A 25,611-nucleotide genomic window follows, 5' to 3' on the forward strand; every position below is an offset into this window, starting at 1 on the left:
GGTGGAGTGAAAAGGCTTGTCGCCGAGTCGGAGGCGACAGGGAGGTAGGTCAGCCATCCGGGGTATACTGGGCTGCGCTCGCCACTTACGACAGTCTAGACAGGTTCGCTGGAAGCGCCGCACTGCTTCTCTCCCTTGCAGTATCCAATAACGACGTCTGATCTCCGCGAAGACTCTCTCTGCCCCGGCGTGATGCACATCCTCGTCGTATTTCTTTATGATCAGCTCTGTGACCTTGTGTCGGCTGTTTAAGACTATCGGGTACTTGACGTCATCCGGTAAGTCTGGAGCTCTCCGCAGACGACCACCCACTCTGATGAGACCATGGGCGTCGCTCTCGGGGGCTAGGTCGAGCAGTCTGCTGTCTGATGGGACGGGCTTTGCTCCCTGTAGACAGTCTAGCTCATCGGGGAACGAGTCTCTCTGGGCTCGTTGTAGTAGAAGAAGTTCTGCTTCTTCGTAGTCAGCTGCTGTAATGTCAGTAGTGAGCTGAACCTCTGGGTGGTGCCACAGGAATGTCTTTAGCTGCGCACTCTCTAGGGTGAGGCAATCGTCTATGTCGGGGTCTGTGGAGACGAGTGTGTTCAATCCACAGAACATAGATTTCTTGTTTTCTGCCTCCTCTTTACTCGCTTCCCGTGGGGTGGGTGTAGGCCACTCTTCTTCCGGGAGCTTGAGGAACTCTGGCCCGTCACTGTATAGGTTGTGACGGGTGAGGTCATCCAGGGACATTCCCCGGGTGATGACGTCAGCTGGGTTGTGTTTTGTGTCCACATACCTCCAGCTTGCTACTTCTGTTAAATCTTGAATCTCTGTGACTCTGACTCCCACGAAGACCTTGTATCTGCACGAATCAGACCGGATCCATGTGAGTACTGTCGTGGAGTCTGACCACAAGATTGTTCTTTGCACCGGAATGGTGAGTTCACGTTGGATTAACGTGGCGAGTTGCGCTCCTGCTAGGGCTGCGCAGAGCTCTAGACGCGGGATAGATTGTTGCTTTCGTGGGGCTATTCTTGAGCGAGCCAGGATGAAAGCAGTATGTATTTCTCCTCCCTCCTCTCGGGCACGCAAGTAGGCCACCGAACCGTAGGCTACTTCGGAGGCGTCGCTGAAGACGTGCAGGTCCATCTGGCACGTCTCCGGCCTCACTGTGGGTGGGAAGTAGCTGCGGCGTATGTTGACACCTGGGAGTGAGCTGAGTTCCGTCTCCCACTCTCTCCATGTAAGTAAGTAAGTATTTATAAAGCACCTTTCATACATGTCATGTAGCTCAAAGTGCTGTACACAATTATAGGCATATATAACGATAAAAGCAATAAAGTCATAGTGATCAGTTAAGATCAATGTTTAAAAAAATAATAATAATAATAATAATAATAGTAACGTAAAAATGAAAATAACGTAAAAACAGTCATTTGCTTACCAGTTTGGGAGAACAGGTCCGCACAAACATTTCCGCTCAGTGGCAACCGGAAGTGCACTAAACCAATGCACTTGTATGGTAGGTAGCAATGTTTAGGTCTTATAATGCTAGTGTAGTTACGTTTTTATCAGTGGTCATAGTTGGGTCCATAGTGCTTTACCAAGTCCCATGGATCCATCAGTGGCCGCGTCTTGTGGTAGAAAGAAAGAAAAAGAAAAACGTATAAAGAAAACAGTCTAAAGTTTGAAAGTTTGGGAGGTCCGCAAAAACACGCCTTCAGCTCAGAAGCTGAGGCGTGTCAAAAACTTTTGAAAAACTGGAGGCGTGTCTCCTATTGTACCCATTCCTTCATCTAAAAAGTTTGAAAGTTTGGGAAGTCCGCAAAAACACGCCTTCAGCTCAGAAGCTGAGGCGTGTCAAAAACGTTTGAAAAACTGGAGGCGTGTCTCCTATTGTACCCATTCCTTCATCTAAAAAGTTTGAAAGTTTGGGAGGTCCGCAAAAACACGCCTTCAGCTCAGAAGCTGAGGCGTGTCAAAAACTTTTGAAAAACTGGAGGCGTGTCTCCTATGTACCCTATGTACATGTGGATGCAAGGTGTTCGGGTATGGGGTCGTCCCAGCCCTGGTCCTTGTCCCATAACGCTCTTACAATCATCTTTGCCCTGGTGGTGTAAGGTAGAATACATCCCAACGGGTCATATTGTCTGGCGAGTGTTCTGTATACACTCCGTCTGGTGGTCGGTAGTGCAGTCGACCTTCCCTGCTCCTTGGTCAGGGGTGTGTGTTTATAATGGAGCGAGTCTGTTTTGAAGCGCCAGACTAGTCCTAATGTCATTTCTTGGGCTTCTCCTGGGATGGTCGCCATCCAGGTCTCGCTGCTTGCTGCCTTGTCCTCGGGGGAGAGGCTGCGCAATACTTGCGGGTCGCTGCTGGCCCACTGCCTGAGATCAAAGCCGCCTTTGATCAGGGAGGCGCGGAGCTTGAGTAGAAGCTTCTTCTGGCGTCGAGACGCTTTGCAGACAGTTGTCCACGTAGAAACTATTTCCTACACTTTGTCGGACCTCTTCATCAGCTGCTGGGTCCTCTGCGACGTGTTTTTGCAGTGCAAACGTAGCACAGCATGGGCTGCATGTGGTTCCGAAAGGGAGGACTTCCCATTGATAGATGGCTGGTTGCTCATCCCCGATCCTCTCTCTCCATAGGAACCGCAGCAGGGGCTTGTCCTCCTCCACTAGTCTCACCTGCAGGAACATCCCTTTGATGTCGCCGCTGATGGCCACCTTGTCTTGGCGGAAACGTAGTAACACGCCTAGTAGAGAGGGGCCGAGTGTTGGGCCGGGCAAGAGCTCTTTATTCAGATTTTGTGATCCGATCTGGTAGCTGCAGTTGAACACAATACGATCCTTGCCGTTGTGGTGGACTTTGTGGTGCGGCACGTACCATGATTCGGTCGTCTGATCGGCCTCTTTAATGTCAATTTTCTTTATGTGTCCCGCTGTGATTAGCTTGTTAATCTCAGCGCGGTACACCGTCTCTTGAGCGGGGTCTCTGGCTAGGCACCGCTCTGTGTTCAATAGATACCGCTCCGTCGCTTCTTTTGGGGCGTGGAAGGTAGGCATACCCTCTCGCCTCAGGAGTGGAGTTGCGTATCTCATCACTCCGTTGACTTTGACTCTCTTTGTCCCTTGCTCGAGGAGGGCTATAGCGTAAATGTCTTCCTTGGAACGAATGTCTTTCTTTTCGTTCTTAAAGGGCATTGTCTCTAGTGTCCATAGCCTCTCGACATGCTGTAGGAGGGTGGTGTCTTCTTCTGTCACTCTGGAGTGGAGGCAGTTAGTGGCTGCTGTTCGGTTAAGAGACTTAGCGAGGGGGCCTTGTAATGTCCATCCTAGGCGGGTCTCGACTGCTGCAGGACAGCCTCTGGGCCCTGTGTGGACCCGGTCAATCGGGACGATGAGGTCTGCATGGTCGGAGCCTATCAGCAGGGTCGGGGTGGCACCGTCTATGAGCGGTATAGGTAGTTGACGCAGGTGCACATATTTATCCATCAGCTTGGCGATGGGGTAGGTGTACTGCGACAGGCCTATTTCTTGGCTGGTGAAAGCATTAGTAATCCTATACCGTCTCTCTGGCTGCCCGCTTGCTGCGATAGTGAAGGAGACATTCTCGCCCTTTATCGTCTTTGGATCTCTTCTTATTGTCCGAATCGTCATCTGGTTTTCGCTCCCCCGCAGCCCCAGCTGGGCCGCAGCGGACGCGAGGAGAAGGGTCTTCTCTGACCCGTCGTCAAGGACGGCGTAAGTGTCCATGACCTTATCTTGGTAACTCAGTGTTACGCGGACCACCTTTAAGAGCACCCGGGCGCCCCCGCTGCTGGCGGGGTCAATGTACATAACTAGGGATGGGAATTGATAGGATTTTATCGATACGATTCCATTATCGATTCTGCTTATCGATTCGATTCTTTATCGATTCCCTTATCGATACCTGATCAATTTATAATTTAAATAAATAAATTGAAAATGCAACAGAACTACATTTAGTCATTTAGCTGACGCTTTTATCCAAAGCGACTTACAAGTTCTGTACGACAAGCCATCAGGAAGGGCACAACTCTATCAGCTGAGCAACAATGTTCATCAAAGTGTTGAGTGCTAAAGTGTAGGTTAGTTTATTAGGACAAGTGCATGACAGTACGGTTAGTTAGGGTTAGATATATTTTTTTTTATTCAGATAATGGTTGAAGAAGTGCGTCTTTAGTCGACGGCGAAAGATTGGATGGGTTTCGGCTGTCCTAACTGGGGTGGGTAGTTCATTCCACCATTGTGGGGCAAGGACTGAGAATAGGCGACTTCTCTTTGATGACCCTCCCGGAGCTCGGATAGGAGTAGGTCTGAGGCGGCCAGAAGATGCAGAGCGTAGGGGTCTAAGCTGGTTAGAATAACATGCAACTTGACATTTCTGATTGTCATTTATTGTTGAGCCCCCATGTCAGAAAAATACAAAAACTGTAAAAAATAAAACATTAACTATAGCCTACACTTAAATAAAATAATGTATTTGAGATTCTCTTAAAATGTATTTATTTTTTTATTCTTAAACTAATTTAATCTATTGAATAACAGGTTGTTATTCCTCTGACTTCTGTCTCTCACTCACACACTCTCTCTCTCACACACACACACACACACACACACACACACAGAGAGAGAGCTCCCCGGGCCCCTGTCCTATAAGGTATTGGCTTGTGTTGCTACACGGACACATTTGTATGTTGCACCACTGTACTTCCTGGCTTACAGTCTTGTAAACAAACATTCCGTCTCTCATTATATGTGAACTAAAGAGTACAAGGTTTACACAACAGCCCCCACCTGCTGTTTTATTGTATTTGTACCTGTACTATCCGCTGTCAGCTGTTTATCTCTCTTTGTGAGCTTGATTAAATAGCGTTAGCTCACGTTAGCTCCGCGGCTAATTTTAGCTCAGCCTGATCTAAATCAATGACTAGGTTCTAAAGCATTCAAGTAGTTTTCACTGCACATAGAAGTAGCCAAACAGCAGGAGCATTTCGGGAGCATATTACCAAAACCCAGGCAATTTCGAGCCATTAAGGAATCAAATAGAGTCTGCCATGGCTACATGCTAACGGCTAACATTATTGCGCAACTGTAGGCAGCGATAAGGGAATCGAAAGTCACGGGAGCCACACGGTTCCAGGCATCGGCCAATTAGGAACCGGTTCCCAATGGGAACCGGTTTTCGATTCCCATCCCTATACATAACACTTGCCTTTGTGCTGCTTGAGGGTGCAGGCTTTCTTCTGTTACTGTCGTGTAGGACATCTAGGTGGGCTCCGTCACACCGATTACACCTCTTCTTTAAGCGGCAATCGGCTGCCATGTGACTGCGCGCACATCGGTAACAGCGTCGGTTGGACTTTATCCATTGACTCACCTCGTCGGCGGTCATCTTCTTGAACGTGTCACATTGTGACAACCAGTGTTCCTTTTCGCAGTACGGGCACACCATCTTCCACTTCTCTTTCATCGAGGGGGTACTGTGGTTCTTGCTGCTCGGTACTGATTCTGATTGGTGCATGACGGTCACCAATCTTCGGCCATCGTTTGCTCTCCTAGGTCCCTCTCTGGAGCTTGGGGTGCTCCGCATGAACGTATCCAACCGTAGGCTGTTGACTTCTCTCGCCAGGAAGTCGGCTAGGTCTAGGAGGGATGGCTCGGGACCGTTAGGATCACGGTGGTCTCTTTGCCGCCTGAAGCGCTCTTGTCGGGCGGGCGGAAGCTTCTCTAAAATCCTCTCGACATTAGAGTTTGCGTACAGTTCGTGCATACCCTTTTCTCTTTGCGCCCCCAGCATCCCTACCAGGCAGGGATTGTACCTTGATAGACAGGTCATCTAGTGAGCGATTGTCTGTGGCTGGGGGTAGGCGGTCAATATGCCTTATCTCTTGTATTACGTAGTCCCATATGCGTCCATATCTTTGGTCGAGTGCTGCTAGAGCCGCTGTGTATGGGGTATATTGTGCGCTCGGGGCACCTTGAGGTGCTTCAGTAGGATAGCATACTTGTACGGTTCATCAGCTACATCGGACATCATTGTCTCTAAGCACATTCGTAGCTCCGTGTACTGTGCTCTGTTCTCGTGGGTGAAGTCCGGAAACGTCGGTGTGCCAATGTATGATGCCATGGATGGCTGGCACATCGGTGAGCGTTGGAAGAGAGGCCTCCTAGGCGAGTCTCCTCTTACGCCTCTTGGTGGGCTGGTACCTGCTGGGTACCATGGCCCGCGTATCCAGGTGCTATTCCTCGGGGCTGGTCGTGCGTCAAGCTCAACCGTGAATTGAGTCGGGGGTCTGTAGCGCAGAGCCGCGGGGGTAGAGCCTGGGCTGTACTGGACCTCCTGGTCCTGTGGAGTACTGTGCTGCTGTCGGGCTTGACTCTCCTCCTCTCCCTCTTCTTCTTCCTCTGGCAGGTCCTCTAGATCCTGTAGTCGTCTATTTAGCCTCTCCGCGGTGTAGACCGTTTCTTCCTTGTAGCTGGGTCTCACTTGGACCGGTCGGGGAAGGGGTTCGGAGGGGGGTATAGGCTCTCTCTGGTGGTCGGGCTCAGGGTCGCTTGATCGGGTAGGGGAGGGTGCCCTTGACCCTTGTCTTGACGAGGCCCTGGAACCCCGTGCGGAGGGAGGGGGTGTTGCCCTGGTGATCAGCTGCTCCATTATCTGCGCTTGTAATCGGTCGCGCTCGGCTTCGCGCTTGGTGAGAGCGAGGTCGCGCTCTGCTTCTCTTTGGGCACCGGTAGCAGCGCGCTGGGCTTCGGCGGCGGCGCGCTGGGCTTCGGCCCGGTCCCTTACCATATTCTCTTCCGACTGAAGGCGTCTAATCTCTAGACGTATACGATCTTCTTCGCTCCGTTGCTGCGCCTGAAGGCGTTCTCTTTCCATGGAAGAATGTTCGCGCTCACTAAGCGTCTGTGCTTGGAGTCGATCGCGCTCTGTTGAGGCTGCTAGGCTGGCGAGGAATGCCTGTGCCAGCATCTTGTCCGCCTCGCTGGGGGAAGACGCTGGTTGAGGTGATCCGCTCCTGGCAGTACTCGTTGGAGATCTGTTCTCCTGTGGCGAGTCCTGCAGATCCATCTCCGGGGTGCTCTCCTCTTCTTGTAGCGGGTAGAGTTCCATCCCTGGAGGGCTGTTTTTATCCTGGAGCTCTCCGGGGACTACTTCTTCGGTCTTGGCGGGGGGTAAAGTCGTGTCAGGTCCCTCCTGGTCCCTACCGTGAGCTTGGTCAGTTACGTTAGAACCCACTAGGGCCTCTATTGGCGGGGTAGCCTGGGCGATAGGGTCGGACATAATTTTACTATCAACTTTTTCCGCGTTTACCGTCTGTAGAAGGCTAGGTAGTATATTGGCAACGTAATCCTCTAAGTACTGAGGTGTCTGCCGTCTACGCTGCGGGCGATCTACTTTAGGAGAACCGTTTTGTGGAGTGTTCATCATAGGCCATGTCAATATTAATACCACTATATTAATATTACACTAGTTACCATCCGGCTCGAAGGACCAATTGTAACTGAGGGGTACAATTCCCTGACTGTATTGATAAGTATGGTATCATTAAACCACTACCGCTTTATGTACTTTAATTACTGGCCATACAGTACATGATATATAAATATAATGAACACTTCCCACAATGAACCGGTTCTACACAAAGTTGTCTTTAAGTATTTATTGCAGCAAAAGGTACATAATACTTCTCTATTATACTTTGAATGCACTTGTAAGGCAAAGGAATGTGCGTAGGCAAATCAACAATGAATGTCCATTCTCTGGTTACGCAGGAGGTAATTATACAACCTGAATCTTAGGGAATTATATCTATGGTACACTAGTAATATATAGCGGGAGATACTGGAAGGGTCCCCCTGGTTGTAAGCCAGCAGGGGTAGAGGATCTGTCGGTAGTAGAGAGTCTGGTCAACGATGACTAAGGAGACTCCAAGTACAGGAGACGGTGCAATAGCCTCTTGATCCACAGATGAATACAGCTGTTCTCCGTAGACTGTAGCTCCACAGTGAAGAAAGCTAGCCGGCCTCAGGCTCTCTGAGGCGCCGACTCGACTTGGCTCCTCGCGGGGTAAATCCAACACGTGTAAGCGTTGGCGATTCTCCGCTCCATAAATCACAGGACCAAAGCAAATATAATCCAGCCGCAAAGGGCTATGTAGTCGTCGGGTAGATTAATCCAGTGTACATGTCCACACGGTTCTCGTCTAGGTCTCCTCGGGTGAAAGCGCCATGAAAGCAGCCCAGCCTGGATAAGAACTCTAGCTAATACGAGGAAGCGTTGGTGATGCTGGTCACTGTAGAACTTTAGCCGCACGATACACTATACACAAATAGACTATTACTGACTTAATAGAAATATGTCGCACTCGACGGTATAGCGCCAAACTCTGACAATTCAGTTATTAATTCGCACGCGGTCTCAATGCTCTATTCTGGGGCCAAACAGGCCATACTTCACCGCACGTTGTATCGTGGGTGAGGCTTCAACTTATTGGGTAACTCTTGACTTCTGACTAAGTAAGACTAAGTGCTTCTGTATTCACCTGCGCCATATTTATATGCACGGTGAACAAACTAGTGCCAGCCTCATTTCTGTCTCGTAGCCCTGGGCAAGGCCGGGCATGTTCAGACATGTCTTGACGGTGACTTTGAACCTGACTCCGGAGGCACGGCTCTGGCGCCTGTGGACCGCTGTCCAATAGGAGAATGAAATATTATGGTCTGGGCTAAAGGGATATTCCGTGTATATGTACAAGGAATATACAAGGGATATCAAACGATATACAAATACTATGCAATATATATCAATAAATAAATATATATATTCGGTTTAATCTGATCCTTTGTAACACACATCATGAAGACATTGTAACCGATGACCGTCATATCGCCCACCTCTGTTATCGGATAACTCGAGGAACTGATACCAAAAGGGTGCGGCTGGGTGGCGCAGCAGAGATTGCGCTCGTCACCAATGCAAGAGACTCCGGTCTCGAATCCGGGTGTCAGCATTACCTCCGGCTTGGGCCGGCCGTCATACTGGCTCAATTGGCAGAGTCAGCGGGTGGAAGTCGATGGGTGGTAATCTGGACGTTGTGGACAGCGACTCCCACAGGTCGGTTGGGGGACGCCTGCACAGCAGAGACAGGAAGTGGCGGGGGTAGTTTGAGCCTCCCACACGTTACACCTTGCCAATGAGAGTCCGCGCTGGCAGGTGAAAAGATGTGACAGGCTGCCTCCTTGTGTACCGGAGGGGACACGTGATGCAAGGCTTCTATCCTCCCTACAACCAACCAGTGGGGGGCATATGCGAGCAACGTTCAAGACAGGGGAGGGAAGAATTTAAGGGAGAATTGGCCAGGCGAAATTGGGATGGGAGAAAAATTGAAAAGAAATTGGAGAAAAAGTGGAGAAAAAAAATGTGTATGATTGGGGCGCTCCAGTAGCACACCATATAGAGCGCTGAGTCGCGAATCGGTCGTCCTGGGTTCGTTTCCCAGTCCCGGCGAACATTTGCCGCATGTCTTCCCTACCTCTCCTCCCGTTCACCCTCTCTCCTCTATTGGTCCTGTGTGGCCAGAAAAAGCTGTAAAAACGCTAATAAAGATAATTTAAAATGTGTATGATTGTCTTATAATAAGTCTATGCTGCTTTAAAGCGTGCATTGACCATAAACTACATTTCCCACAATGCATGTTGATTATGTGACCGGCAAAGTGAAGGCATCCCATGTAGATGGCAGTGTAGCCTACATCAGTGTTTAACAACAAGTCGAATTATGAATTGAAAATCTTCATTAGTGGATGCCAACATGTCCAGGAAGAGAAAAGTTGATGCAGATGGAAGGCAGTTTCAAGAAAGATGTGAAAGTGAATATATGTTTGTGCTTCAAGGATAAGAAATGGTATGTCTTTTCAAGATTCAAGATTCAAGAGTTTTATTTGTCACATACATACCAGGCCATACAGTGAACTGGCCATGCCCGCTTTGATTGTGCAATAATACTAATAATAAAATAGACATAAAAAACAGGTAATAAAAATACTTTTGTGTTATAATGCGGTGTCTGTCGTCAAGTACAATCTACGTCTGCATTTTGACACCAAATTGTCAAAGAATTAAAAGGCAGAAGAGTATGTTCACAGGGGCTACAGCCATAAACCATGCAGCAGTGAAGGCTAGCTTTATTGGGGCTGAAGAAATATTCTCTGAACTGTCAGATCCAAACTGGCTGTGTGACTTTGCTATGTTGTGTGAGATAACGAGCATCTCGCCAAATTGAAGCTGCAAGTCCCACCCAAAACTTGACCAATATAGTTGTGATTTGTGAACTGAGACAACCCATATTTTTTTGTACAGTTACAGTTGTGTGTTCATGCAGACTGTTTTCTGTAATCAAACTATCTCCCATTCGTTGGATGTATGACCTCTGCAAGGTTGAGTGCAGCTATTTTCTTTTGTAAAATGCTACATCTGTCCCATGTGTTCTTAGCAGCTCACAATTGTTGTTTGCACCATAGTGGCCCCTCTTGACTGTGACAAAAAGGTTTTGAACAAAGTTAATGGCATAGCTTGTATTTGATTATATTTGTCTTGGTTATTTACTTGAATAGCTTGATCATTGATTGATGGAGTAATATGGGGTTCATTAATCAAAAGGATTTATGTTAAAATAACAGAGCAATAAGGGCGGCTAAGTGGCGCAGTGGGCAAGGCGCTCGCCACTAGTGCAGGAGATGCTGGGTTTGAGCCCAGCTTTCAGCATTGCTACTTGGCTGGTCGTTCATACTAACACAATTGGCAGTGTGGGGTGGGAAAGCTGGCGGGGTGGGTCTGGGTCGTTGTAAACAGCGACTCCTACAGTTCGGTCGGGGCGCCTGCTCAGCGAGGAAAGGATCTAAGGGGGGTAGTGTGATCCTTCCACACGTTACACCCTCTCAGTGAGAGTCCGCGCTGCCAGGTGAAAAAGAAGCGGTTGATATGCTACACATGTGTCGGAGGAAGCATGTGATAGCCTCCACTCTCCCAGACCGACCGTAGGGGGTAGGTGCGCAGCGACCAGGAAGGGGATTGGGAATTGGAATAACGACTAACATTGGGATGGGAGAAAAACGGAGGAAAAAGGAGGGGGGAAAGATCAAAAAATATTTAAAAAAATACAAAAAAATAACAGAGCAATAGGGCGGCTGGGTTGCGCAGCGGACTAAGCGCTCGTCACCAACGCAAGAGCCACTGGTATCGAATCCGGCTGTCAGCATTGCCTCCGGCTTGGCCGGCCATCATACTGGCTCGATTGGCAGAGTCAGCAGGAGGGAAGTTGGTGGGTGGGTCCGGGTCGTTGTAAACAGCGACTCCTACAGTTCGGTCGGGGCGCCAGCACAGCGAGGGAAGGATCTGGAGGGAGGTAGTGTGACCTTCCACACGTTACACTCACCCAGTGAGAGTCCGCGCTGCCAGGTGAAAAGAAGTGGTGGGCTGGGTACACGTGTGTCGGAGGAAGCATGTGATAGTTTCCGCCCTCCCAGACCGACGGTAGGGGGTAGAGTGCGCAACGACCAGGAAGGGGATTGGGAATTGGCATAACAACTAGCATTGGGAGGGGAGAAAAACGGAAAAATAGGGGAAAAGATCATTAAAAAAGAAATAATAATAATAACAGAGCAATAATAAGCTAACATATATTTTTACATCTATGCAAATGCTAATTGTGATGGAATTTTAGCTAACAATGACCCAGTTGGAACTGTGAAAGAATGATTATTTGAATCAAGGATAGAAGCTGATAAGCTAAATGTATTATCTGTGCACAGAGTCTCACTTCAGTTTACAAGGTGTAGCTGAAAAGAGCCCTGATTGAAGATCAGACTCGGTTTAAATGCAAAGAGACAGGCAGGATACCGGGGTGGGGGGGCTGCCCAGAATCAGACATTTCTAAGAAGCTGTATGTTAATAATAATGGAATTCAGACATGGCTATGTCTGGACAAAAAAATGCAAACCTACAATTTCTAGTTGTATCGTTACAATGCAGTAGCCAGGTTCACACAATACACATGATATACTTATTTGACGTATAGCAGAATGTGTGGGGGACTGAAAGTAACACCTGTGTGTCTCCTTGCATCTTGACGAAGAAATATAGAACAGAAAAACTTAGGCAATTTCCACAGAAGTGCATTGTAGACATTTGCTGAGCAGGGTTAAAGGGCAAATACAAAAATTAAGATTTTCCTGTCACAATATGTAATATTTGTAACTTGAATAAGTAATAAATATAGAAACAGTTATTTAACTATATGTAAAGGAGACAAGGAGTAGTTACATTTATTTTACATTACATTACATTTACATTATACTGTCTTTGGCCCTTTGAGGGCAACCATAATGCTGACGTGGCCCTCTGTGAAAATGAGTTTGACACCCCTGCTCTATAGGTTTCCGCTGTTGTGAGCCAGTGAATGAACTACCAAATATACTGCATGTGAGGAGGATGACACATTAAAAGCTGTGCCAAGGGAGATGAAAGTGGAACAGTTCCTGTCTCCTGAATAGGCAAGATTTTTACACACAGTCAGGCACAATCGTTAACACCAAGATCGCTGGACGAGTCTCGAACAGAACCGCTTCCCTCTGGATCTACAAGTCAGAAAAATATTAATTCTGTGAACCTTTGACTTGTCAGAGAAGGTCCAATATTTACCTTGATTTAATTACATGGAAAGTATTAGTCATGACTCATATTCAAAACCTCTACATCTCCCGTTGGGATCAAAGTAGTGATACACCTATGTGAAGATTTTGGCCGATACCAATTACTGATATTCACATTTATGTTATGACGAATAACTGATATTACCGGTGTCAATGTGATCTGTATGAATAAAACAAATTTCTATGATCATTGAATTTTGTACATACTATTTTTGTACATACTGAAACAATGTTAGCCCACAAATGTTCCTGTCACATACAAGTAATGTTACCCAAACTAACTCTGCATGGCCAAAAAAGAAAAGAAAACACACACACCCAACGGCAGGTAGACAGAGAAATAATCATCAGTTGTTCAACTTCACATCAGCCCAGTTTTGCTCATCGGACCGATGCAATCAATAAAGAAATCACTATCACCAGCTGATATACAGTATGTTTGTAGATAGATACTGTATATATCTGCTCAGTTTTGCTCATCGGATAGATACAGTAAAAATCACTATCATTGGTCGATACCGATATGGTCAGCGATATATATCCTGCATCCCTAGATGAAAGGAACCTGTACCTCTACTCTAGTCTCCTTAAAGGTCAGTAAGCCCACACCTTGTATAATAATAACCCATGTGATGCAAAACAGGGAATCATGAGAACGAGTTGATTCGTCTCCCGTCTGAAACATCTCTGATATCACCTGGCGGCTGGTCTGAGAGGAGGACATCTCTCATCTGAAACATCTCCGATATCACCTGGCGGCTGGTCTGAGAGGATGACATCTCATCTGAAACATCTCTGATATCACCTGGCGGCTGGTCTGAGAGGAGGACATCTCTCGTCTGAAACATCTCTGATATCACCTGGCGGCTGGTCTGAGAGGAGGACGTCTCTCATCTGAAACATCTCTGATATCACCTGGCGGCTGGTCTGAGAGGAGGACATCTCTCGTCTGAAACATCTCTGATATCACCTGGCGGCTGGTCTGAGAGGAGGACGTCTCTCATCTGAAACATCTCTGATATCACCTGGCGGCTGGTCTGAGAGGAGGACATCTCTCGTCTGAAACATCTCTGATATCACCTGGCGGCTGGTCTGAGAGGAGGACGTCTCTCATCTGAAACATCTCTGATATCACCTGGCGGCTGGTCTGAGAGGAGGACATCTCTCGTCTGAAACATCTCTGATATCACCTGGCGGCTGGTCTGAGAGGAGGACGTCTCTCATCTGAAACATCTCTGATATCACCTGGCGGCTGGTCTGAGAGGAGGACATCTCTCATCTGAAACATCTCTGATATCACCTAGTGGCTGGTCTGAGAGGAGGACATCTCTCATCTGAAACATCTCTGATATCACCTGGCGGCTGGTCTGAGAGGATGACATCCACCTACCTGACTGATACACTTGTTTGTACTACAATTAAGACATCTTGGCAGCCTTCTCAACAGTTCAGAAAGACTTCAAATAGGAAGCACAGAGTCAACAGTTTTGCTTAAAATTATAGTTCATATTTATTGTAGAGCCATCAGAAAAGACAATCACATCCAGTGTTCAGGAAAAGGTCCACCCCAGGGGACTCAGTGCTTCCTTCCATGTTTCTGATCTAGTTTAATTGGGGATGCATTATGCATGCGCTGCAAATATTTACCTTGAGGAAATGACTGTTGCTTTGCTGCAAAGAGCTTTTGTACTTATAATATTCTCAACCGTGCCAAGAATAATAATGATGATGACATTACAGGGGGGAAAAAACAATGTCCCATTTAAATTCATCCGTCATGTTGCATTTTGTGGGGGCAGACATGATATCTGTGACAGCTGAAAACACGAGCCAATCACATCTTTGAGAGTAAATGCAAAATAGACTTTCACCTAAATCAAATCCTAAATTGACCGAGTTCTGAATTCAACGTGAAGGGCAAACATTGCTCTGTTGCTGCAGGCTCTTTAACCAGCGCTGTGTGGGTGTGTATGTATGTATGTATATGTATGTATGTATGTATGTATGTATGTATGTATGTATGTATGTATGTATGTATGTATGTATGTATGTATGTATGTATGTATGTATGTATGTATGTATGTATGTGTGTGTGTGTGTGTGTGTGTGTGTGTGTGTGTGTGTGTGTGTGTGTGTGTGTGTGTGTGTGTGTGTGTGTGTGTGTGTGTGTGTGTGTGTGTGTGTGTGTGTGTGTGTGTGTGTGTGTGTGTGTGTGTGTGTGTGTGTGTGTGTGTGTGTGTGTGTGTGTGTGTGTGTGTGTGTGTGTGTGTGTGTGTGTGTGTGTGTGTGTGTGTGTGTGTGTGTGTGTGTGTGTGTGTGTGTGTGTGTGTGTGTGTGTGTGTGTGCGCATGTGGTTTTTTGCAGCTAACCTCTGGGTCACACCTGTTCCCCAGCTCCTGTCGTGGCCCAGGGCAAGGGAAAGGGTCAGGGTTGGAGGGGTGGGGTGGGGGGTACATGGTGTCACATGACATTTCCCTCACAGATCTTCTTCAGACACCATCACTGCACAAACACTCACCAGATAGAACCAGTACCCCTTGAAATTATTAGTATATAGATACCCCCTAGTCATTACCATCAAATCAATAGCTACGCTTTTGTACTACAGGGCTACTGGTTGGGAGCCTACTTAATGTCACTAACTTTTCTCCCAGACATAATTTCTCTGATAAATCTTTTGCCAACAAATACGATTTCAAACATAAACAAACTAATTATCTTATTATAACACTTTGAGTTTGTCCCTATAAGCCAAATTGGAAAAGTGTCTTTTAAAGAGAGGTGTTCCAGTAAAGAGTTCAGAGTTACAGGATGTGCAAAATTGGTGACTCGTAATAATTATTTTGACATCGCCACTGCTGGATAATTGAGGATTCTATGTTTGTCAGCTTTTTCCCCAATCTGCTGTGTAGGCCCTATTAGTGGCTTTAGGCACGTTTTTTTAGATAATTTGTATATACATTTTTAATACACTAAGGGCCGGTTTCACAGACTAGTTCTCTTGACTAAGGGTTTTTCCACCAATAGAGATCCCCATTGAAAGCAGGTTTTAGTCTAGGACCGAGTTTAATCCTCGTCTTTGCAACTGATCAGAGTTTGCATTTACAATGCGGGATGTGGGAATAGCTTTACATATCTTTCCAACTAAACAAAATTTGAATGGTCCAGTTAGAAATTAAAATGACTATTAGCTATGAATCTCACAAATCATAAATAAATCATCGTGGCGGCTGGGTGGCACAGCGGACATTGCGCTCATCACCAACGCAAGAGACACCGGGTTCAACTCCGGCTGTCGGCATTGCCTCCGGCTTGGGCCGGCCGTCATACTAACTCAATTGGCAGCGTTAGCGGGTGGAAGTCGATGGGTGGTAATCTGGACGTTGTGGACAGCGACTCCTACAGGTCGGTTGGGGGACGCCTGCACAGCAGAGACAGGAAATGGCGGGGGTAGTGTGAGCCTCCCACACGTTACACCTCGCCAATGAGATCAATGAGATGGGAGAAAAATAGAAAAAGAGGAGAAAGGGTGGATACATTTTTTTTTTTTTTTTTATCATCCTTACTAGTAGGAACGCCTCCCTTATATCCCTAACATAATGTGTGTCCATCCACGTCAAAGACAAATAAAAGAGATAGCCTTCAGTCAGGTCAAGCATTCAGCCAACTGATCTGTCTGGCAAATATAAACTCTTTCATCTTCATTCATAATCTACCGGGGCCAATCTGGCACCGACCCACTGCTCTGCTGCTGCAAGATATAACTGGAGGCCACTGAGTCATGCATGGCATTTCTGCACGGCAGAGAGAGAGAGAGAGAGAGGGACAAATAACAAATAGCATTTTGAAAAGGGAAATAAATATGTGTCTGATGTGCCTAGGGCTTATAGGCAAGTAATACAGTATTATCGTTTATCATTTTATGGGATGATACATCGTGATGAAATTATGATATTGCGATATCTTGGTACACAACTGAGTACCTCAGACGAAGAACCATATAATTCTGTTTTAAGTTTTTAGAGGAACAATGTTTTCAAACGTAATAATTATCTAAAGGTGGCCAGTTTTAATTGATTGTTAATCCTTACTTTTCTTATTGTTATGATTTTATATTCTGTGTGATTTTATATGCCTTTTTTTGCTTAACCCTGTATGTACACTCGACGTGACTGTAAATCAGGGTAACCTGACCTCAGTTGCCGTTCGAGTTCAAATAAAGGTATTCAATTCAATTAAATCAAGAGATCTGAAATATTTGAGGGAATAAGTGTTTTGATTTGATATAACACTTTAAAGGAAAACTCCAACATTTTGGGAAATTTGCTTATTTGGCATCTACCCTGGAGTTAGACAAGAAGATACATACCTTTTTCTTCTCTGTGCATGCAGTAGGAGTAGGAAGACATGCATGTTAGCCTAGCTTAGCGTCAGTCGCTGGAAGTAGGTTCCTCCATTAAGCTAGTTCCCAACGTCTTCCTACTCCTACTGCATGCACAGAGAAGAAAAAGGTATGTATCTTCTTGTCTAACTCCAGGTTTCCCAAAATGTTGGAGTGTTAAGATACATACGTTTTTCTTCTCTGTGCATGCAGTAGGAGTAGGAAGACGCACACCGTTAGCCTAGCTTAGCGTCAGTCACTGGAAGTATAGGTTCCTCCATTAGCCTAGTTCCCAACGTCTTCCTACTCCTACTGCATGCACAGAGAAGAAAAAGGTATGTATCTTCTTGTCTAACTCCAGGGTAGATGGCAAATAAGCAAATTTCCCAAAATGTTGGAGTTTTCCTTTAAATGACCAGTTAAATGTGATTAACAGCAACTGGATTGTTTGAAATGTGACGTCACATACATGAAAAGATATGGTCACGTACTGTACGCCTACCGTATATTGATATAGAAAAGTATTCCTTATTTATTATGATATATAATTTGTATAATGTACTGTATATTGACCAGCCCTATAACAATGGAGTAGATAAATGATGGTAGATCAATTCCCCACTGTAAAAGTTTGTGTCAACCAGCAAGCCAACAGAAAGGTGAAAACAAGCAAATAAGACAGTACTTATGTCATAGCCAAGGGACTGATGGGCGACAGCATGGGATAACAAATGTTGAGATGTGTTGGAGGAGAGATTTAGGCCAATGTCTCAAAATGTTGCCCAAGTGCGAGATTGTAGGGCTGGAAGGGCTGCTCGATTACAGCACAAATCATTATCACGATTATTTTGATTGATATTGAAATCATGATTATTAAACACAGACACAAACCAGATTACTCATTACTTTGAAAACATCGTATGACGACGACGGCATTTGTTTTACCTTTCTTCTTGACCAAAGGCTGCCTTTCTGGCATCTTCTACAAGTTACCAAAGACATTCAAAATAACTGGAAAAACACGTCATGGCTCCCTCCTCCCTCTCAACACAAGTTGAATTTACTGTTTGGGCTTGGGGGGAGGGGCGGAGCACACTGCTGTGAAGGAAGGGTGCGCTGCATTTACAACACAAGACAAAATGAGAGCAACACGGCATGTGGCACAATAATAGTTTAATCACGATTATCTTGTTTTCACGATTGTGGGAAGCCAAAATCGTACAGTAATTGAAATTGATACTCGATTAATCGCCCAGCCCTATACTGGAAGTAGGGTGACCAGGTGTCCCCCTTTTGGTTGTACTGTCCCACCATTTGACCAAATGTCCCGCGTCCCTCATATTGAGAGGATGTCCCTCTTTTCGAAGCCAAAAAAAACATGCGTCTAAAAGCCCCTCCCTACAGACAGTAAACGAAGCAACCCGCCTCTTGTCCACACACATTGCTCTGATTGGTTATAGTACTTTAGCGTGCTGCTTGCCTGCTTGTGACGTGACTGAGACTGAGTCGTGACGCTACCTCATATCGCAAATCTGATTGGTCAAAAAAAACACAACAACATTACAAGCGAACTAGTTCAAGATGGAAAGCAGTAAAAAGAAACGGACCTGCAGTTACAACCAAGACTGGCAAACGACACATGACTGGGTGAGGCAGATGGCAGGCAATCCGCAGCAGGCTTTCTGTGTTTTGTGTCATAGTTCGTTTTCAATTGCGCATGGAGGAGAATACAACTTGAAGCGCCACAGTGGACGTGAGTCTCACTTGAAAGTAGCTCACCAAAAAGAAACATCCAGATCTATGGATACGTTTCTTTTTAAACCAAACAATGATAGCCAGACGGACAAGGTCACTGCAGCTGAGATAACAAGTGTCTATCACACAGTACAACACTCCCATTCATACAGGTCAGCCGACTGTGGTAACCTTTAACCTTTGATTTAAATCTATTCGGTGAAGACCATGGCAGTACAATTTATTTGTATTATTATTTTTGTATTATACTACACTGTTTTCCCTAGTTCTGTGTTAACAGGGAATATCAAACACAAGACATTCCTGTCAAGTGATGACATTTGAATATTTAAAACAGATGTTAGGTGGTATTTAATTTGTATTTATTTTGATTTAACCTTTAACCTTTGATTTAAATCTATTCAGTGAAGATCATGGCAGTTATTCTAATAAAAAAAATTACATTATCTATCTGTCCCACTTTGTCCCACCAAAATCGTACTGTTGTCCCACTTTGTCCCACCAAAATCTTACTGTTGTCCCACTTTTGGACTTTTTGCATCTGGTCACCCTAACTGGAAGGTAGGCCTGCCACGATAACACATTTTGCTGGGCGATTAATTGCCCCCGAAAATATCGCGATAAGCGATATTATTGCGACCGGTTAGAGAATTTGTTTTGAGAAATGTATTTCCCAAAACTTTTATTTTGAAGCCCACCGCCCGTCTTTTCCGGTTTTAGACTTTTATTTTGAAGCCCACCGACCGGACCGGAAGTATTGTTGTGATTATCCTAAGCAGAACATATGAGCCGACAACTTGTCTCGTCCGGTTGTTTTTGAGCTAATAACAAATGTTGAGATTGTTGGTGAACAACTAACTTTAGGTTAGTTTTAACGTTAGCTACTAACGTTAGATGCAGCTACTACAGGCAATCAACGATGAGGAGGAAGCGTCAAAGCCGTATATAATAGAATAGCTGTGGTGCGTAAGCACTGCAGCACAACTCGAAACTACCGGAGTGTTATAATAAATGAATTCATGTTTAACTTGTCCCCGTGTCCAGTCCTTTGACTAGCCCCACCCGTTCATTGTAAACAATGATGCATGTAATTGTATTAACGTTATTCTGTGTTGTACTTGTAGCTATGCTATACGTTGTATTTCGTTTGTTAGCTATTTAGCTAATGTTGTTAGCCTGGAATGAGAATCAAAGCTCTATCTTTCATCTTTATTTAGCAGTCCAGTTTCTCCGGGCAGTAGCGAGTAACTACTTGGGTCTAAAAATAGCTAACGTTACACTACAAATAATGCTACTTGGTTAAAAGGAGCAACACTATTGAGAAATGTAGTTAAGCTGTGGCGTTGCCCCACGGAGCTCCCGTGCTGTACTCTAGTAACGTCAGCGGCCCGCCTCCCAACACGGACAGTGACTGACAAGCGGCACTGGTTCCGCCTCATTAAAACAAACGCGCAAATAGCAATTAATCGCGCCCGTCAAAATCATTGCATTCATTTTAATTATCGCAGCAATTAATCGATTTATTGCTTATCGCGGCAGGCCTACTGGAAGGTATACCGAATATGAAGGCATACCGTCATGGATCCATGCAATGCCAGTATCGATTTTTACTTTACCGCAGTCCACGATGTATATATATATAATATAAATATTGTAAAGAAATATGTACATACTATATATTTTTAAGTAAATCAAAAAAGGATTCCTTGCAGCAGTATTCAAAAAGTGAAATGCAATTCTGAATGAAATAGCACTATGTATTACAAGATAATGACATAAAAGATGTCATAACACGTTGCAATTTGTAAACTATACGGTCAAATACCGTTCTACCGTCAAAACTCACAGAAAGATATTGTGATGTGATATTTTGGGCACATCACCCAGGCCTGTCAAGGACATTCGTGACACGCGTTCTAGGCTTGTTCAAACACTTGTCAAATATCACCAATTTCACCACAGACAAACATCTATTGTTCACCGCAAAGAATGTCAGGTATGTTTTTCTATCCTAAATCTAGGAGGAACTCCAACACATATATTTGTAAAACACATACTTTTGCAGGCAGCCTGGAGGCACTTAATTAGAAGCCAAATCTGAAATCTCAGCTCAGCCACTTAATCCACATTAATAAAAAAAGTAACAATGTCAAACCTCTGGGTTTGTTGACACTATCAACTCATTGGCGGTGTTCAAAACAAGACCAAGAGAATGTGTAAACACAACAGCTGACAACTAGAAAACAGAAAGGGAGGGAATTTGATTTGAGGAGAAAATCTTATATAAACAAATATATTCTGCAGAGGTGGCTACAATACACTTCTTTATAATTCCATTGCCCATAACAACTGCCCTGGCTGTGACACTGTGAACCCGAAACAAGGAATGCTTCCCAATTTGGGGACATTCTGGTTGCGCCTAATTATGAAAAACAGGGGAAAGAACGTATTGTAATTAACTGGGATGGGACGTGTGTGGCATTACAAGAGAGGATAACACTGCACTCTGAATCTCATGCTAAATGCAAAAAACTAAAGTGCAGTGTCACTTTCTTCTAGCCTATACCAGTAGCGGCCGCTGGGTACTTCGCCACTAGGGGCGCTATACCAAATATTTTGTACAGTACAGTACAGTACCACGCAACACTCATGGCAAGACGTGAGCGATTCGACACGCTCACTGCAATGAATCGGCTCTTATGAACGAGTCGCTCAGCTGTTACTACAACAACACACAACCAGTCAAATAAAGTATAGTCTAGACTCTAATTCACAACTTGAAACACAATATATAAATAGAAAAGTTAGAAACAAAACTCGCCCGTCTACAAACACAGGCAGATCTCTCCCTCTCTCCTTCTCTCTCTCACACACAGCGCGACGTGGAATCGATTCGTTACACAATCAGACCTATTATATACCAAGAATAACTTCAGTATGAGTACAGGGCTGTACACATATTTTGCATATTGTTAAACGAGCCAAGGCTAGCTATTAAACTATCGATATGAATCGAAAATCTGGGACCCTGATGTAAACAAGACAAACGTTAGCTCCCAGAACGATAGCCAGTTAGCCCGCACCAGCCTAGTACTAGTACTAAAGTTAGCTGCCAGAACGATAGCCAGTTAGCCCGCACCAGCCTAGTACTAGTACTAACGTTAGCTCCCAGAACGATAGCCAGTTAGCCCGCACCAGCCTAGTACTAGTACTAACGTTAGCTGCCAGAACGATAGCCAGTTAGCCCGCACCAGCCTAGTACTAGTACTAACGTTAGCTCCCAGAACGATAGCCAGTTAGCCCGCACCAGCCTAGTACTAGTACTAACGTTAGAGAGAGAGAGAGAGAGAGACTCACTGTTTAGTTGAAACGTCCAGGTCCAGGGCAGGAGAGCTTGATATCCGCCATATAGCTTGTTAGCCAAGTGTTAGCTCAGCTGAGCTCGTCGACGTTAGCACAACACTCAACAAGTACATTCCTTTGTCCATTTCCGCTCGAACAGACTGCAAACTACCTGGCGTTCTATCGCCATGCTCTAAGACAAACTCTAACCTTAACCAACTTTGAAAGAGTGCCTAAGCTTAACAGTCTAAAGAAAGAACTTGCAGTCACGGCACGGCACGCTCTAAGACAAACAACAGTCCTAGTACCAGGAACCAAGCGAGAAGCTAGAATTGGAACATTAGAAATTGGATTCGGCCAATCAGAGATCGTCTCTGTGAAATTCTGCCATGGAAAAAAATACTGGCGTCGGCCAATCAGAGAGCGTCTCCGCGAAATGCGGCTATGGAAATTCTCACGGAAGTTCACGCTGCTTTCTAGACCGCTTCAAATCGCGCTCGGATTCCAACATAATAGTCATATTTCAACGCACAACGCCGTATGCACTGATTGGCTGTGACGGAGACAGCGATCAAACTGTGACGCGCACTCAGAGCGCTATCGCGTATAGCCCGGGCCAAAAAAAAAAAAAAAAAAAAAAACGTGATGTCACTTCCTGCTCTGGAAAACGATGTTTTTTTTATTTAGATAATAACGTTATATTGTGCATTGGAAATACAAACATACTTAAAATGAGTACATATTATTAATTTTAAACATGTTTATATTATTTATAGGGCTATAAAACACAAAAACGAAAAAGTTTTATTGTCTTCTTCTCTGATTTAACAGCAGCTGGCCAGCAGGTGGGTCGGCGCCCTAGCGCCCCTAGTGGTAGAGCCGCCACTATACTTATCTCTGCAGTATCTCATCTATTTTTATTTTTTTTATCATTGTGTTTTGTCATGACTCGAATGTGCATGATTAGATTAGATTAGACTGGATTAGATTGCCAATGCATTGTCATCATACAGTGTAAGTACAGTACAATGAAAATAAATTGTCATCTAACCAGATTGCAAATGTAAACACAGTAAAGTGCAATAAGAATATACAATGTACAAGTGATTAAACTGGATTATACTGGAGTACTACAGAGTAATAATGATAATCAGATGTATGTACAGTAGTATTATTATGTACAGTCAGTGATACAGGTATAAAGACACTATATGGTAGTCATACTGGCCAGCGGTATAACTACTGTAGTAAGAATGTATGTAAAAAGGATTATATGCAGGTATATTCAGACAGCAATGTACAATAATGCTGTATAATTCAATTAAATTCAAACTTTAATACGGACTCATGCCATGGTCCAGAGATACCGTATATATTTTTGTATCCACACCTGTCTGAATATATCTGCATATAATCCTTTTTACATACCTATATATATATATATATATATATATATATATATATATATATATATAGTAAGGGATATATATATATATATATATATATATATATATATATCCCTTACATACTTTTACATATGATAGCCATGTACAATAATGCTGTATACCGTATATATCTATCATACTATATGGGTAGATCATAGTGGTTGAGGTAGTTATGATTACAGTGTAAGGCAGTTGTAGACTGTGAAGGCAGTAGGCAGGTATTGAGTATAGCCTATAGCCAACAGCATAGACACATAATAACACCACAAATAACAATTTGTTTATAGTCATATATACTGTATGTTCAAGAAATCCAGTCATTATTTAGCCCCAAGAACCGCTCACTCACTGCCTGGTCTACATGACATATTGTGCCAACGTTACTAAAGTCACCACAACGCAGAGCGCTGGGAAACACTCAACGGCGAGCAAACTTCTACAATAATCTTTATTCCAAGAAAACACATTGATTATCTGCGCACTTATTACGTGACTTTTAGAAACACTAATGCAGCAGCGGACGAAGTATGTACATTTTCATTGCTTGGAAAAAAGCATTGCATTCAGTGGAACTTCGCACTAGAACCCGAGAAACGAGCAGACTTGTGGCAGACAGTGTGGGCAGAGCCAAAGCAGCAGAGACCGTTTCAATGGGAAAGAAAAAAATCTTAAAGTTTTTCATACCTTTATTAATCTGGGATCCCGACTTTCTCCCGGCGACCCTACAACATCTTGACAGTCATCATAATCCTGTTTTAAACAACGGTGCCGTGGGAAGGAAATGGGGAAAATCCGTGTGTATTTCAACAATATTGACAGTGGTTCTGCGGAGCAGATCTTGCACACACACACACTCACACACGCACACACACACACTCCTCTCTGCGCGGCTCCACACAGCCGCAGTTTTTCCAGGCTGAGCGCGGGAGCGCGCATACGGCGGGTAGGGGCGGCCGCTAGAAGAGAACTGAATGCACGCGCAATTTCCAGGCTTGACGAAAAGTCAACCGAAATGAAAGTGAACAGGGGCTAGTGTAGGCTTTCTTACAAAGTTCTATACAGTTTCTTTCCAGGATTATCCCAACAAGTGTGGACCCCTCATATGAAAATCAACAAACAAGAACGTTCTTCTGACCTCAATGGGGGAGAGACACCCCGGCCCTAAATTCTGAAAGTTCATAAAATGTCCCTGAAAGTTGGATCTTGGGTCTAAAGGTCATGGAGAAGAAGAGAACAGTTAATGGAAAAGTCTAGATTAATGTACGGTAGCCAATATACCAACATAATGATATAATTCACAATACTCTGTTCTTGGTATTTTCGTAACAAGGGTATACAGACACGCTACACAATGGGGGAAAAGCCCTCAAAACACAGGCACAGGAAAATGAAACCCAGAACCTGTTCTGATATTCTTTTCAAGTCAATACGTTGCACTGCTTGTTATTCCTAAGCGCTTTGCCCCTAAGCCGGTAACTGAGGAGACACGAGTGTGCCTGTCCTCATCACGGCTCCGTCTGCACACACTCCAATGCACTCAGTTCACTTTATTCCATTCCTCCATTCCATTCCACATTTACAAACCCCAAATCCTTCTTTATCTATTCATTTCTTCCCATTCGTAACAAACACGAGAGTAGATGTGCATCTAGCCATCTACAGTAAGTAAAAAGGCTGTTGTTATATTTATATAACATTAAAGGGGAACTATCTTATAAATGGCCTTTTTGAGTGTTTAGCATTGTTTCCTAGCTATGTGAACTTATATTAATATGATCTATGTCTCTAATTCTCATATTGGCGCATTCTTCCAATTCTCCTCTCACAATATTCACCCTCACTGAACTGAGTCATCTGAAAATGTGATGATTTGTGATGTCAGAGAGACACTGCTGCATGATGATGTGGCTGTGTGGCATCAGGTACATGATGAGCTGCACACAGTGGTTGGAGCCCAGCCCAGGCTC

General features: G+C 44.7%; 1 protein-coding gene across 2 annotated transcripts in view; it reads right to left on the reverse strand.

The window, feature by feature from the left end:
- peak1 (pseudopodium-enriched atypical kinase 1) overlaps positions 1-24,482 on the reverse strand; it is a 327,914-nt gene extending 303,432 nt beyond the window's left edge. For both annotated transcript variants that reach the window (XM_084316260.1, XM_084316259.1), the window contains exon 1: positions 24,329-24,482. The gene's annotated coding sequence lies outside the window, so the exon portion shown is untranslated. The remainder of the gene's footprint in view (positions 1-24,328) is intronic.
- Between the last annotated feature and the right edge of the window lie 1,129 nt (positions 24,483-25,611).

This window comes from Notolepis coatsorum, assembly GCF_963971535.1.
Source record: "Notolepis coatsorum genome assembly, chromosome: 6".
In the NCBI taxonomy this organism is placed as follows: Eukaryota; Metazoa; Chordata; class Actinopteri; order Aulopiformes; family Paralepididae; genus Notolepis; species Notolepis coatsorum.